The sequence below is a fragment of the Aquarana catesbeiana genome, linkage group LG13, assembly GCF_042186555.1.
Source record: "Aquarana catesbeiana isolate 2022-GZ linkage group LG13, ASM4218655v1, whole genome shotgun sequence".
In the NCBI taxonomy this organism is placed as follows: domain Eukaryota; kingdom Metazoa; phylum Chordata; class Amphibia; order Anura; family Ranidae; genus Aquarana; species Aquarana catesbeiana.
Window position 1 is genome coordinate 10,599,260 of NC_133336.1, and position 13,302 is coordinate 10,612,561.

The window sequence follows — 13,302 nt, forward strand, 5'->3', positions numbered from 1 at the left end:
TCTATAAGAGTGGGCAAGCATATCGCTCTAATTAAAAGTAGGGACCCCAAACATAGTGTCCCCAGACACTATAGAGAATCCCATAACAGCGACCCAAGGGGTTCCCAATTTATTGCCATAGACAAGTATACTGCACCTTGGAGGGGGGGCGCTATGACTAGGAGGGTCTCCTGTCTAGAAACATTCTGGACATATGAGCTACACTCTCATTTTCCACATGGCATGAACATGGATCTGGATATTAATTCCTTTATTAATGATTCTTGAATATAACATAAAGGCGAGAGTTTATTATTTGTTATTTTGAAACCATTTTTTTAAAGTATACATATGTATGTGATGTCAATTTTAATAACCATATGATGCTATTTGTAATGCCTAATAAGTCCCTGTGACCCAAAGATATTCCATCTTAGACATCAATATTAACATCAAGCCCCCTTTTGTATAGGTCACAGCTAATTTACCACTAGGAATAAAGGACTGTATCCATTATATAAAAAGTGTCTAAGAGATTCTTTGACACCGGAATGACTCACTTCCCCCTAATATATTAGTAGAGTATCCACTCTTGTCACACTATAGATGATGGGACTACATTTATTACATAAATATACATATATACATATATATAATGTCTTAATTCCACAGGCTTTATAATTTATAACATAAACCTTATGATTATATTCATTTAAATAGAATTAATATAACACAGTTTATTTGGAGTCTTTTTTGATGTCCAAACCTAATTTGCACCACCGGTTGATGGATTTCGGGTATAATGTATACACAATGGACGGATGCGTCCATTCACCCTGTTGACTCCACTTGCAATGTTCGTTGGAGGATTTTTCTGGTGTCCCCATAGACATTGTTCATCTATATGTGCGGCCGTTGTGTCACTGTGTGGACCTTTCCATCACATTGAGACGTGAAATGCACGTCCCCTCTAGACACGCCTAGCTTGCGTTCCATCGTATGTGGAGCGCACGTCAGGGTGTGACGTCATGACGCATACGTGACCACGTGATTCAACACGTAGGTCGCGTTGCGCGATACAGGCAAACAGACGGGGAACAAGTATTAATGTGAGATGGCCACTCTTAATAATTCCGGATCTTTTTCATTACATATGTATTGGTGGTTCAGATTTGCTACTACATATAAGAAGAGATGGTGGATGATACAATAATATATATGGAGAAATGTGTATGAATCAATTTGGGTGCTGGAACGCCTGGGTGAAGGGAATAGGGATGCTTGGAACGCACGTGGGTCCGCCATTTTGGACTAACCCGGAAGTGCACGGTCAAATGAATCACAAGCTGGATTCTCATCATAGGGGTCACAGGGCCTTTAATAGAGAGCATGGCTGCAGTGGAGGAACACCCCAGACAAAGTCTATTGAGACTAAACGCGTCGGGAGGACTCCATTGCCGCCAGTATTTTATCCAAAGCGCTTTTTTACTACTTAAATTGTAAGTGTTTACTATTTTAATAAATATTTTCCTGCTTATGGAATTACACTATGTGGCCCCTTTTCTCATCCTATATGGGCTAACTTTCCTGGATGCATACCATCTGGATGGAGAAAACCTTCTACCATTAAATCCTGGATGACTCCAGTTTTCCATCGGTGTGGACCCTTAAGGCTTTCCTTCCATTGCTGGGGGCAATACAAGCACATTTGACTCACAGAACGTATGTTCTTTTGAGTCCACAGTCACTGGTAAGCCTGCAATTCACTAGGGTGGCGGTTTTATCACCAGTTACCTTTCATTCATCCTATTGACATTCGCGAGGTGAACAAGATTGTTTATTTTGAATATGGACTGTGAATAACCATTACACGGCACAGAACAAAATTTGTACACTAGAGAATTTTCGCCTTTTCATTTTTTTCACTTTTATTATATTTTTTCTCTTTATTTTATTATATGAAATATTTACTGTATTTGGTCACAAATTTTTTACTGATTCACGTTGAAATCATTGGAGGTTATTTAATGCAACACTACAGTGCTACACTTTGATACACATAAAACAGGAGGAGACCCCAGATGGGTTGACTCCAAAGTTAGTCCATAGTTCCAGTCCTCTAATGCCTGTACCCACACAGTACCCCAAACAAATTGTTCCAAACAGAGCATTACTTACCCAGCTAACCTTTGCCTCTCTCATAGAACATACCCGCTGGGGGGAAGTGCGGACTGGTCCTTCCCCCTGGAGTCCCTTTAGCCGCAGGAGAGAAGACAGGGTGGCTGGGCTCAGTCCGTCATGCTGTTGGGCATCTGGGCCAACTGCCCAGCATCCCTGGGGTATACAGGTGGAGACTGAGGTCCCATCCACCTTTACAGGAAATCCATCCTCTGTTAGTTGAGGGCAGAGGCCAGCAGCACTCTGTCCTGTTGCCAGCCCTTCTGCTGGAAACCCCACACCATCTGCTCCGGCTAACTGTTGGGGAGGTAGGCTGACTGCCCCGACTCCCTGGAACTCTGTAGTTGTTGCCGGTGCTGGGCAGAGGTTGGTAGCACTCTGCCCGGTTGCCAGAGTTTCAGCTGGGTTGGTGACATCATTCTGGGGCACCGTCTGCTGTTGGTACTCCCTTTCACTGGTATTGTCTCCCAGGTGCACGAACCCTTGTTGGGGAGGGGAAATGGCTGCTTCTCCTCCCTGCATCTCTGAAACCTACTGGGAAAGAGAAACCATCACCTTCTCACCTCGGGCCTCCGAAACTGCCACAGGTATGGGCCAGAGGTCTTGGACCCTCTGTCCGGTGACCAGCGCTTCAGATGGGGAAGTTCCTTGTGACTCCACAGATACTGCTGTTGGTGCTGGGCAGAGTTTGATAGCACTCTGCCCTGTTGCCAGCACTTCTGCTGGGGACTCCACATCATCCGCTTCGGCTAACTGTTGGGGCAGGAGGCTGGATTCCACCACTCCCGAACTGTGTAGCTGCCATTAGGGAGGTGAGCTGGCTGCTTCCTTTTCCATTCCCTCATCTGACTGCTGGGATGACATGTCTATGGTACTGTCTCCCAGGTGCATGGATCTTTGCTGGGGAGAAAAAAACGCTTCCTCCACCCTGGCCAACTGTTGGGGAGGGACGACGAACACCTCCTCTTCCCTTCTCCCCCTGTATCTGCTGCTGGGAAGTGATTGCCACCTTCTCACCCTGAGCCTCCGAAACTGCCACAGGTGTGGGGCAGAGGTCTTGGACCCTCTGTCCGGTGACCAGCACTTCAGGTGGGGAAGTTCTTTGTAACTCCACAGATACTGCTGTTGGTGCTGGGCAGAGCACTGTGAAGTTTGGCCCTGATACCAGCTCTTCTGCTGGAGGCTCATCAGGTTGTTCTTCCTCAGCAGAAAAGTCTATCAAATCCCCTGTCTCTGCAACTGGTGTCTGGGGATAGAGGTTCACCATCTCCTGTCTGTGGAACCCAGAAGATATTATCGGTGCTGAGCAGAGGTTAGCAGAGCTCTGCCCTGTTGTCAGCACTTCAGCTTTGGGGATGGCAATCTCCAGATTTTCCACTGCCGATTCTCTGGCATGCTGCTGGACAGGCACATTCCTCCATCCAAGATCATCCCATGCAGAAACAGGATCATCAAAGTCAGTCAGCACTTGCTGCATCTGGCATAAGACCTCTGCGCCCATAGCTGCAGGGCAGGTTGGCAAAGCACACTGTTACTCTGCCACATTGCTGACTCTTCAGCCAGGATTTCAGGTTGTCAATTGGTATTTCCTGATAGTCCCAGGCTAAGGGAGCCCAGCCCTGGCGCTGAGCAGAGTCTAGCAGCCATCTGTAGGCGATCTCCAGCTCCCATTCCAGAACGACCAGAAACTCTATATCTTCCAGTGCCCGGTGCACTTTCGAGACATTCAGTAGCCCTTCTCTGAAATCCATGATTCCGTCCAACCACCACTCCAAATCACTCCCAAAGTTAGTGTGCCCTGTCAGTTTACATGCAACAGTCCCAGGCCGCCATAACCAAAGCCTTCCATTGGGCTGTCATCCGCTATCCAAGGGCATGCTTGGGATACATGCCACCGGAGGGCTCTGTAGCTCTCATCCAGCTGCATCTCTGCCCAGATCAGCTTGCTTAAATCAGCTGTCTGCTTCTTGTGCGGTTTTTCTCCCAAAAACAGCACCCGCAATCCATACTGTGACCAGTACCTTTCCTGAATGAAGGGGAGAACTTTTCCCTGGTGTGGCTGCTCACGGGCTAACGCTTCCTTCCAGAGTTCGCAGCGGATAGAATCAAACCATCCCAGCAGGACCTGCTCTGATACTGGTCCTCTGTGCTGTATCTGCATCTCTCGCAACCTCCTTCTGAATTCCTCTTCCATGGCGGATGGTATCTGTACCTCTCCTCCCCTGCTATCCAGACCTTGGATCCAGGTGGAAGTTTGGATGTCCCAAACTGCAGGAAGCATCCCGCTGCTTGCCACTAATGTAACAAAACGTCCCTACACTCCCCTTGAGTGCTTTCGTCATATACTACTACCTCCCAGTCTGAATATACTGTAGATATCAGATATTCCAACCACTCACAAGCACAAAACAAGACGATATTTGTTTAGTTGCTGAACATGGACTCCTTTTATTTGAACCAAAATACAAGTCTTTATATACAGTTAAAGAGGAGGCTCCCCCCTCCTGCTCATATTACTCTAACAATACAACTGTAACCAGAAACAGAATTAACATGAGCTAATTAACTAATCCCTTAAAGCAGCCGATGTGACTCCGTGCCCTCCTGGGCATTGTTATGATTAATCAGGATTTCACTACAGATCAGACTTGTTGTTACCGAGCTTCACACAGTAGATTATAAGTATAAACATAGAACTCCTTCATACAATTGCAGGGTTAATTAGAACAAACAAAAATGGGTGAAAGACTCTTAGAAGCTGTGGCAAGACAGACTTGACTCATTTACATTATAGAAGACAACAGACAGGTGGCTGGAGTTGATGACATTAGCATCTAACAGTATGTGTCCCAACAGTATGAATCAGTCACTATTTTTAATATGACATATAAAGGGTTCCCAGAGGCTGTGTGTCTTGGGGGGATATGGACCTGAAGCCAAAGTAACACCACCTCAAGGGTCCCCAGGCATACAGTTCACAAAAGCACCGTTCCCCCAAATGCCAGGGCCCATGATCGGTAGGCAAAAGGCTAGCATTCAGTCCCATCCAAAAGCCTCTGTCCTGGCTAGGTCTGTCACATTGTGTAATAAGTATATGAAAAATAGAAATGTATGAATTGTGATTATTACCTTTGTATGGGACCAAGCCAGTAGTGTATATTGTTTCAAAGACACATGTCCCCATAAGTGTAATAATATTTTTTGGTAAAGGTTTTGTAGTTGTTTAAAATGGCTGCCACATATTCAAGTGGACATGTGGCTGAGAGGGGGAAGGGCGGCCATGCAATGCTGGAAACACTTACAATGGGAACTGTTTCTTGAAGGGACTACGCCCTATGGGTGGTCTCAGGTTTCTAGGATTGCTGTTTGTATTTCTCTTGTTGTTTTGTTCTTGTTGAAGCTTATGTCAAAGTTAAGTATATGATCTTTCTTTGGGAACAAGAGTGTAAGTTTGAATCTGTGTTATTTTGTGTTTTATGTAATGTTGGCGGTTAAGGATCTGTTGTTTGATTGGATAGCCTGTGTCTATGGTTAAGTGTGCATTCTCAATTGTTTTAGTCAGTTTTTGTGGAGAAATTGTTGGTGTTTTAGTGAAGAAATCTTGGTTTGTGCTGGTTTTGGCGGGATCAGCAACTGCATTTCATGTGTTAATATCACCATGTGGTCCTTTTGTCGTCGGCAATTTTGCTATCTTCCATGTGTCCGTGGCTTGATTTTCATTTGTTGTAACTGCCATTTCGTGTCTGCTGTGTTTTGGGTTTTGGGTGGAATTGCTCTCCTTTTGGGCCAGGTTTAAAAAGGTGATTTTGGTTTGTAGAGGCGCAGTTTAAGGATTTTATACTGTTTAGCCTGTAAATCATCCCAGAGTGGAAATTGCTCCAATTTCATGGGTGAGACACCGGGAACTGAGATTCTGTTTTGTTTGAATGTTAAACTCACTGGTTTAAATTGTTTTTCCACTGTTGGATTTCGAAGGAACCATTTTGTTTTCCTGTTTGTGTGTGAAGCCATGCGGTCTGAGCCACCAGCTTGTCTCTAGGCACCATTTTTGTTTTCCTTTTAAGTGAATTCAATCTTTTCAGGTTTAGCTATTTTTGTACTATTTACATACTTTTCAGTAAAACAATTGCATTTTTTTGTATTGAATTTTGGTTTTAAGTGAAATCTCTACTTTGCACTGAATTGCAATGGATAGCAAGACTAACTTTAACTGAGTTTTTGTTCTTTTAGCGGTGTGTTATTTTTATTTTTAATTGTTAGAGCATTTTCTTTAAGTTTATCAGAGGGCAATTCATGCCCCCACCCCCCCATTGTTTTGGGTTTTGAGGTTTGTATTGTACAGCCTCCAGTAGAAAAGAAAGGCTTTGGCTGACCTCCTTGAGTCATCTTTTTGCAGCAGTTTTTGGCTTTAGTTGCATGGTATTTCAGTCTCAAAACTTGTGGTCTGACTGCCCAGGGGATATGTGAGTCAAGGGGGATTCCCTCCCATTTGCAATATGGGGGTTTATTCCACCCTTTCCTAGACAAAAGTTTTTTTTAAATTGTTGAAGTCTCCTTTATGATGTTAGCATAGACATAATATGAAGCTATTCCAGGCTCCCCCCCCCCTTTTCCTGTCCATTGATATGCAAATAAACCAGTCAGATGGGTTTTTAGAGCTTTGCAGGTATGCTACAGGAAGTTCTTTACAAGATGTGATGTACAACAGGAAGTTGGTGGAAGGCGCTTGGGGTCTTTTGGAACAAGCATGTGGACACAAAGGGACTTGTGTTTGGAAGGACAAAACCATTTTGATTTTCAATTTTAATTCCAGTTGTTTTGTAAAGTTTTATACTGTAATACAGTTTTGGGTAGAGAGTAAACAGGAGGCATCCATGTTATTGTTGTAATATCTTGGTACAGAAAGAAGCTGCATTGTTCTGTAGAGAAAGCGGGCGTAAGTGTGCTGTGCAGTTTAGTCTGGCAACGCAGTTTACGGTCGTACAGTGCAATGTGCTTGTGTATGCATACACTGTGAGGGGTAGAGACATAATTCGGGGGTTGATCTGTGGTTGTTGACTAATCATTTGGCACAGGGTGGCACAGTGGTGTAGTGGGTAGCACTCTTGCCTAGCAGTAAAAAGGGTTGCTGGTTTGAATCCCAACCACAACACTACCTGCCTGGAGTTTGCATGTTCTCCCGTGCCTGCGTTGGTTTCCTCCGGGTACTCCGGTTTCCTCCCACACTCCAAAGACATGCTGGTAGGTTAATTGGCTTCTGTCCAAATTGGCCCTAGTATATGAATGTGAGTTGGGGAACATGGATTGTGGGCATCTTCAGAGTAGGGACTGATGTAAGTGTGCAATGTATGTGTGGAGCGCTGCATAAATTGACAGCGCTATATGGGTACCTTAAATAAATAATAATAAATAAACATCTTAATGAGACACAATGTACACACACCCACACTCACTCAGGTTGAACTGGATGGACTGGTGTCTTTTTTCAACCTTACTAATTATCTAACTATAGTTAATAGTTAGTTGCTATTACGGGTATTGCAGTGTAAAAAAGTGGTACTCTGTAGTTCTGTGCCAAAAGTGTTGGGACAACAAGCCATAGAGTTGACGCTTCGGTTAGGGTTTCTAGTTGGGGGACTGGACCAGATGGTGGTTGTAGTCAGTCGATCCACCGTAGAAGAAGGCACCGGGCGGTGCTCTCCTAAATAGATGCAATGGTTTCCCTGGACGCAGGGGTAGGACGATAAGCCTATTCGAATCGCCATGGGTAATGCGCAATCCATGCAAGGGAAGGAATGCGAGGCTTCCCACAGTCAGACGATTGCACAGTACATGAAGTCTAGTTTTGGGTAAAAGGCCATTAAACCCCTTAAAGATTGGCATATATGGTCAGAGGGTACAGAAAGGTGTATTCCTTTGGAAGGTACTTTTGATGTCTGGAGGTACGAGACCCCAGAATAAAAAGACCTTGGAAGTAGATCGGCTGTGGCTTCAGAAATCTGTAATGATGAGTGAGTTGATGGATGTGTAGTACATGTCTGTGTGTTAAAATTCTCATGCCTGTTTTTGAACTTTGTGTGGCTGGCCCATGCAAGATTTCGAGCTGCTCCCGTGTTTTTCCCATTGTATTTTTTTCTATTGCTAAAAGAGTGAAGGCAGAATTCCCTCTGGTTGTTTTTGTTTTTTATTCTTGTTTGAAAAATATGAAATATCTCCCTCACGTTTGTACCTAAATGTTTGTCTCATGTTTCAGTCTTCTCATTGTATGTAGTAACAAGAATATGTTTGAACCTACCGCGACAGCCCTCTTACATGTCGCGGCTGTTGTATTTTAGTAGGAATGTGAAAGTAATGCCCCGTACACACGGTCGGATTTTCCGATGGAAAATGTCCGATCGGAGCATGTTGTCGGAAATTCCGACCGTTTGTGGGCTCCATCGGACATTTTCCATCGGATTTTCCGACACACAAAGTTGGAGAGCGGGAGATAAAATTTTCCGACAACAAAATCCGTTGTCGGAAATTCCGATCGTGTGTACACAAATCCGACGGACAAAGTGCCACGCATGCTCAGAATAAATAAAGAGATGAAAGCTATTGGCCACTGCCCCGTTTATAGTCCCGACGTACGTGTTTTACGTCACCGCGTTTAGAACGATCGGATTTTCCGACAACTTTGTGTGACCGTGTGTATGCAAGACAAGTTTGAGCCAACATCCGTCGGAAAAAATCCTAGGATTTTGTTGTCGGAATGTCCGAACAAAGTCCGACCGTGTGTACGGAGCATAAGGGCTACAGAGGGTTTCGTTGTTGTCAGTTTTGAGGAATGTCAGTGATAATTTACCAATGTACACAAATGTTGTATTGTTTATCATTCTTTTCAGGTTAAATATGAAGGATAGAGTAGTAACTTTTGTTTATAAGTATCTTTTCGGGTCCAAGGAGTTTCTGAAAGTGTATGTACATAGAAAGCAGGTGTATGTAGATAGCTGTACACATGCATAAATACACACACCTAAGACGATAAAAGTATCATAGGCTATTTCACTGTTTCATCATTTTTTTTTTCACCATTCTACACCCTGTGTGTCTTCCTCCAGTTTGTAATGAGGAAGAAAATGGGGGGATAATGGTAAGTGACAATTTTCAAACCAAGAATATTAACCGCTCTAATTCTAGCCAAGTTTGTGACGTAGTAGGATGATGTTCCACGGTTGACTTACTTTGATGGAATTTGAATCAGCAAGCAGCAGTCCGGTGAAGGAGGCTCCCATTCCAGATGCTAAGAACCTTTTTGTCAATGGTTTCAGGTATTACACCCCAGATGGTAAGCTACGTAGTGACCACAATCATTGAGTTAGGTTTGTTTGGAGGTCAACCAAAAATGGGTTGTACTTTCCTCAGCAGCTGTTGACATTCTCAGCTGATGGGGTAGGTGCAGTCACTGTAACATGAACTTCAAAAGGTCCACCTTAGGGTTCATGAGTCCCTCCTGGACCCTGACACAATAACCGGTTTACATTCTTTCCAACCAGGTGACTGGGTCATTGTAAAGAAGCTTGAGGGACGAGACAACTGGATCCACGCCAGCCACTGCAAGAAGCTGCTCAACTACACCAAAGGATGAGGAGTATCTTTGTCTATTTATATTTTTTAGTTTAGTATATTTCAGCAATGGTAACGAAAAAGAGCATCCCAACGTATTGTTTAAAGTGTATTCTCCAACTAGCTAAGAAAGCGAACAGGACCAATTGCTGGGTAACTCTGAATCTCCACCGAACTTTAGTACCCTAGCGATGACAGCGGTACATGCTATATAGGATGTTCATATTGGTATGAGGAGTTTTGACAAACTAGTAAAAACTCCAAACAGACACTTGTCAATAGAATTTAACAATACATTTCTAGAGGGTAAAATTAGTTATAATTTTAACAATACCTCTGGTTCTTGCCAGCTTTGGTATCAGGACAACTAGGTAGCCCACAAGTGTGCTTCAACTTTAGTTTGGTATTAATGTGGATCTACAGCTTATAATGTAATTCCCCTATTGCAAGAGGTTGATGCGTGCTGGTGAAACTCGTCCGAGCATCTCATGTCACGGCCGATCGTGAGGATCTGATGGCGCGAGAGAAGGTAAGAATGGCAGGGACAGCTAAAAGGGAATTGTTCACCAACCCTGACCAGGTCTGGGCATGGTTTCCTGCTTGTACACGGTGGGGGCTTGAGCTTATGAAACGACTGAACAATTTCTCATCCATTATGGATGGGATGTTCAATGTAACTGTTGAAGCTACAAGGAAGTTCCCACAGGAAGAAGGAGATCAAGATCCGTCAATTAAAAGATGGCCCATTATTATCTGTTGGCATCCAAGGGGGGGGTTTCTGTGAATTCATAGGTAAAGATTGTTATACCTGGATCGGGGATACTAGTGACAAAATTCAGGCCCATATGGATAAGGTTTAGATCCCTGCAAGGCAAAGCCAGAGCTATAGCTAGTGAAGGTTGAAATCCTTTTAAGGGTCTGGTAATCTTTGGGGATTTTATTTTTCAGCAGATCATGTTTTAAGAAGTAGCGGTATTTATACTCATGTTGTTTTTGTTTCTATTTCTTCTATATGCTGTGATGAGGTGCTACTGTTGCCTGATTGGACGAGTGTACAGAGCCTGAGCAGATGACCACATCTTCCTCTGAGATGAGACGCCCCAAAGCCCAACCCACGTACAAGACAGAGGATCCCAGACCGACTGGCCTTCATGTCCTCCTCTAAGTCATCCCTCCTGAAGAACAGAGTCTACATGTCAAGCCATGTTTTCCTTTTTATGGACTTAAGGACTGATTAAGAAGAAGATCAAGATTCAGAAAATAAGGTAGTACTGAGTATTACCAAAAAAGCGGACTTTTCAGGCTAAGAAATAAAGAGAAAATCTATTGAAAACAATCAATTTTATTGAGATATACATAGAATAATTAGAAAAGGTAAAAACATAACATATGTGCATCTATATTTATGTGCAGTGAGCCCTTGTGCGTTTGACGCACAAGGGCTCACTGACAATAAAGCCGACCGCTGGCTGAAAAGAATGATACCAAGATGATACCTAAACCTGCAGGCATCATTCTGGTATAACCACTCAAAGTCGTGAATTGTGTACCTGAAGACAAAAAAATGGTTAACAATAAAACACAGTAAACGGTAAAGTATAAAAAATTGCATACCTGAAAAGCAAACATGATAAAACATAATAACAATAAAACATTGCAGAATAGAATACAGTAAAAAAAGAGCAGAACAATAGAGAGAGAATAGAGAGAGAGAGAGAACAATGAAACGACAACTATTTTTTTTATTTTAGATTTTTTTGTGTTTTTTTTTTTTTACACTTTTTTTTGTAACTGTAACTTTTATAACTGTAACAGGTTCCAGGTTCGGGTCTCACAAAATGCGATGGCATCTTGGGAGACCCTGTGAAAGTGTGCCTAGTCTGTGCAGTGCTGTACCCTACGCTAATACTCAACTAGTGTATGGTAGCGTTCAAAACATTCACCAATGCAAAGACCAGGATTGTCAGGACAGGAGGGACAATAATAGCGGGTGTCACGCCTATATCCGCGTTTGCTGCAGACACTACATCTTTTTTGGGGGAGTTCGTTGGGTAGGGGTACTCGGGAGGACATAAAGAAAATGCCTCCCATGCAGCCGACTGCATTTGGTTGGGGATGTGAATGGGGGAAGTACGGGTGCTGCAGAAGTGGTGGGTTCCCAATTAGGATTGGCGAATGCAGCAGGAAGGGCATTATGGGCACGACGGGCCTGTTTGTCTTCTTCTTGGTGGCAGTGGGACACTACTTATGCTTGCCACCTCACCAGCTTGAACTGCACTTATGGGACTCGCCACGTCACCAAGTGTTACTGCAGTGCTGATTTGACTACGACCGGCGTGTACTAGGCTGCTGGTGCTTGCCACTTCACCAAAATGCTACCAAAAATGTTAGCGATCGCAGGGATCAGGACTGACTCTGCGAACGCTGCAGTTATGCATTTAGTGTTTTGTAAGTGACAGTGATCGATCGATATTGCACTTGGGTAGGCTGGGCTGGGCGGAGGGGCAAAACACAGGTGCTAGCAGGTATCTGGGCTGATCCCGCTAACACTGCGGTTTGGATCAGATATTGATCCATTCAGATACTATACCACTAAGGGAGGCGTATGCTGCATGCGTGGGTGTTAGCGGTACTGGCGCTAACCTGACGCTGCCTGGGGCGACGCATATCACTGCCGGGCGATCAGGGGGCTAAATCTTTATTCGGTAATAAACGGCGGGTGCCCTGACACTATAAAAAATAAACAAACTAACCAGCGTCACCCGTAATGGTTATACGATGGTCAGTGGTGAAAGCGTTAACTAGGGGGCAATCAAGGGGTTAAAACATTTATTAGATAGTATATGGGGGTCCCTGTCGCTATAAAACGCTGGCAGCGAACCTAAATATTTACCTCCCTAACTAGCATCACCAGTGACACTAATACAGCGATCAGAAAAATGATCGCTTAGCGACACTGGTGATGGGGGTGATCAAGGGGTTAAAACTTTATTAGGGGGGGTTAGGGGGGTACCCTAGACCTAAAGGGGGCTAACACTAACTGCCCTACCACAATAACTGTCACAAACTAACACCAATGCAGTAATCAGAAAAAAAAAAAACTGCTTGGTGTCAGTGTGACGGGGGGGGGGGTGATTGGGGGGTGATCGGAGGGGGATCGGGGGTGTATTGTGTGCCTGGCATGTTCTACTGTGTGTGTATGTGTTGTGCACTCACAGTGAAGTCTTCTCTCCTCGGCGCCGGAACGGAAAATACCGAGCCGAGGAGAGGTGACATAATTTCCTCTGCTGCTGTTTAGCATACAGCAGCAGAGGAAGATTCTCATTGGCTGGGAGCAATCACGAGGGGGGTGCACGAATGGATGGTCTCCCCCTCACCTCTCATCGCTCCCAGACAGAAGCCGACCGCCTCAGGCACTGGGGGGGTTTGATCGGACCCCCCGCCCGCGGGAGGCAGATCACGTACAGGTAGGTGATTCTGCCTGCCCGTGCCATTCTGCCGACGTATATTGTCGTGAGGCGGTCGGCAAGTGGTTAAAGA

The 13,302-nt window shown here is 44.4% G+C and overlaps 1 protein-coding gene across 1 annotated transcript in view; it reads right to left on the minus strand.

The window, feature by feature from the left end:
* The window catches only part of LOC141117590 (NACHT, LRR and PYD domains-containing protein 3-like), a 129,231-nt gene that overhangs the window by 100,737 nt on the left and 15,192 nt on the right, over positions 1–13,302 (minus strand). The gene's annotated exons all lie outside the window — the stretch shown is intronic.